The 3027-nt window shown below is 43.9% G+C and overlaps 1 non-coding gene across 1 annotated transcript; it reads left to right on the forward strand.

Moving 5' to 3' along the window:
* Positions 1-1836: 1836 nt before the first annotated feature.
* LOC138481849 (U6 spliceosomal RNA) lies at positions 1837-1943 on the forward strand. The gene has a single exon (XR_011274447.1). It is a non-coding gene; the product is annotated as a U6 spliceosomal RNA (small nuclear RNA).
* The last annotated feature ends 1084 nt before the right edge of the window (positions 1944-3027 follow it).

Below are 3027 nucleotides of genomic sequence, written 5' to 3' on the forward strand. Positions count from 1 at the left end.
CTGTAAAGTTATTCTTTAATAAACAGGGAGAATTGCTCATCTGCGATGGATTGTGATGCATATTTGTGCATATTTTATGTGAGTGGTGGGGTTCTTCGCTACCCAAAGGGGTAGCGCCTAATTCATATACTTCTTTGCTCTATGCAGCCTTACTTTGTACTACAGTTGGTTCCTTTTTTCCGCTGTGGGTGTTTCTGTTTTATACATATAGCACTTCTTGAAACAAAAAAACATATGTGCGTGTCCCCACCCGCTACCCTTTTGCGGAAGTGGTGGCAGTCTCATATGGTGTTTGCATGTCATGCAATGCGTGTGTGTATGTTGTATACAGGTGTGATGAATGTTGTCAGAGTTTGGCAATCCTCTGTAAGCTTTATCTGAAGATACGCTGCAGACAAGTCAAGACTCGTGAACATCACATCATTACTGACACTGTTCAACATTTCTTCGATCATGAGCAATGGGAATTTGTCCACCACAATATTATTATTAACATCCCTAAGGTCTACACACATCCTGATTTTCCCATTCTTCTTGTGGGCCACCACGACCGGACTGCACCATTCAGCTGCCTCGGGATGCTTCATTATGCCTCCTTCAAGGAGCCTCCCAGTTCAGTTTCCACTTCTCCTCTGATCGACACCAGAATGTGCCTCAACTTGTGGCACACAGGCTTTGATTCAGATTTCAACACAATCTTGTGAGCAGATCTTTGCAGACACCCCACCTTCTCATTAAATATCTCCAAGAAATGTTCTTCTGTGGCATTTTTATGCACAAACAACACTGGCTCATCACTCCTGCGATCAAGTCTAATGCCAAAACCATTTGATCATGCCACCCAAGTATGTCTGCTCCTTACTTTGTTACATAGATGTTAATCACAGCCAATCTTCCTTTGTACTCCACCACGTCCTGGAACATTCCCTTTATGACAATCCTATAATCCTCATATCCTCTGCAGTCTTTAATATTGGAATGTTTGAGTGAACTCCTCAGACCAGCCTTCTGCAGCTTCTTCCATCTGTCCTTGGTCAAGATGGAATAACGTGAGCAACTATGCACCATCACCTACCTTCACTCAAAAACCATCAATTCTAATCTTGCAGCTAGGAATTTTGGAATAATCTTCTTCCACCTTCCGTAACACTACTACGCGGCCATTGTCATCTGAGCTTTCATCTTCCTCTCCTTTCTGAATGCAGAATACTTTCTTCTTCCTACAGCATGTGGCCGCAAAATGTCCCTAAAGGTCTCAATTTTAACACTTGGAGTTGGCGAAGTGTCCCGTAAGACACACCTGTCACATTTCCCTTTCTCACCATCCAAGGACACAAAGGCTTTCTTCTTTTCTCCTCTGGCTTCCGTTTCTTTCTTGGATCCTACTTCTTCCCACCACATTTCTTGTTGCTTTTGGTCACCAAATTCTCTTGATCCTGCTCTTTCCTTCTGTCTGCTTTGTTCGCTTCTGCCATATCGCTTTTCTTCTCCTTCTTTATGTCTCGGCAACACAACTGTGTGTGTTCCACTTTCTTGGCATTCACTATTGCCTCCTTCAGGGATGGATTCCCACACATACACAACCTTTCTTGAACAACCAGATTGTTGGTCTGTATAATAATTTGATCCTATAAAAGTTCATCTGTTCCCATCCTGACAGTAAATTCACATAAAATTGCTAATGGCCTGAGTGCACTGACATATTCCTCCACCGATTTATTTTCCTCCTTCTTCCGAGTAAAAGTATATCTGTTTATTGCTATGTTTGTCTTGGTGCATAGTAGTTATCTAGTTGGAGAAGAGTCTTCTGATACTCATCTAAATCACCACCTCCCTGTGCTCGCTTCGGCAGCACAAACACTAAAATTGGAACGATACAGAGAAGATTAGCATGGCCCCTGCGCAAGGATGAAATGCAAATTCGTGAAGCGTTCCATATTAAAAAAATAAAATAAAAAAAGATAAATCACCATCTCCCTGGGCATCAGTTATTGGCATCATTTCTCTATATTTCTCCTGACCCTCTGGCACAAGATCGTGCAACAGCAACATTTTCTTCTTCATGTGAGTCATTCGCTCATACTCCACTGCACTCCAGTATGGCCTCCAATAACTCCAGGTGAATGCTGGTACCCCAGAATTCCGTAAGAAGGCTTCAGGAGGATGTACCGTTACTGCCATGCTCTTTTCTCTGATAAAGTCCAAGATCCAGCACCTTGCACAAACTCACAAAACAGTCTCTTCTCCTGTTCTGAAGAACACAGTTTTCAGTGAAGAACCCACAACTAGTGAAGCTCCTTTTTAATTCTCCATCAAATGTATCATTTCTGACATCTTCCTTTTCCTATTGCAATCCAAGGACCAAGGACTTAAACACTCCAAAGACTGGGTTTATGAACAACTGGTGCCTCACTGTGCTGATACACAAAACAGTTCCTGTTTGTTGTGAAGAAACAAGTCACTTAAAAGTCCTCATTGCCAAAAGTACTGCGACGAGGAAGAAGTCAAGCTTTGGCGTACGACCCTCCGGTATTGGTAGGAGGAAGATGCACTTCAAAATGAAGATCCACTTCTTGTAGTAACGCTGCTGGCTGTAACATTATTGTTCTGCGGTTGACATGGCAACCAAAATGGCCACCATACTCATTCACAGCAGGGGTCCTTTATTCTGATCTGACGTTCCTTACATGCCCAACGCTTACTGCCGAAGCTGAGTAAGCTGCTTGCACGTGCCTACAGGGGTCTACAAATTATCCCCCTCCCAAAAGATCCAGAACTCACAAGGCACCTCAGCTGGCGCTGTCGGGTTTAGTGCCATGCTCGCAGGCCTCCTGCCCACTCAGCGCTCCAACGCCGGTACTAGTCGAAGCTCGAAGCACTAGGGTCAGGTCCCTTGATCCATTGTCACTCATTGCCAGAGTGATGTAAGTGGCGCAGGAGGCAAATTACTTCTTTATTAACTATTAAACCCCATAGCTGGTGGATGACACACAGTGTGACAACCGCTCACTCCGTCTCCTTCAACGG

Source organism: Ambystoma mexicanum, chromosome 5p (genome assembly GCF_040938575.1).
Source record: "Ambystoma mexicanum isolate Mex_15411 chromosome 5p, UKY_AmexF1_1, whole genome shotgun sequence".
Taxonomy (NCBI): Eukaryota; Metazoa; Chordata; class Amphibia; order Caudata; family Ambystomatidae; genus Ambystoma; species Ambystoma mexicanum.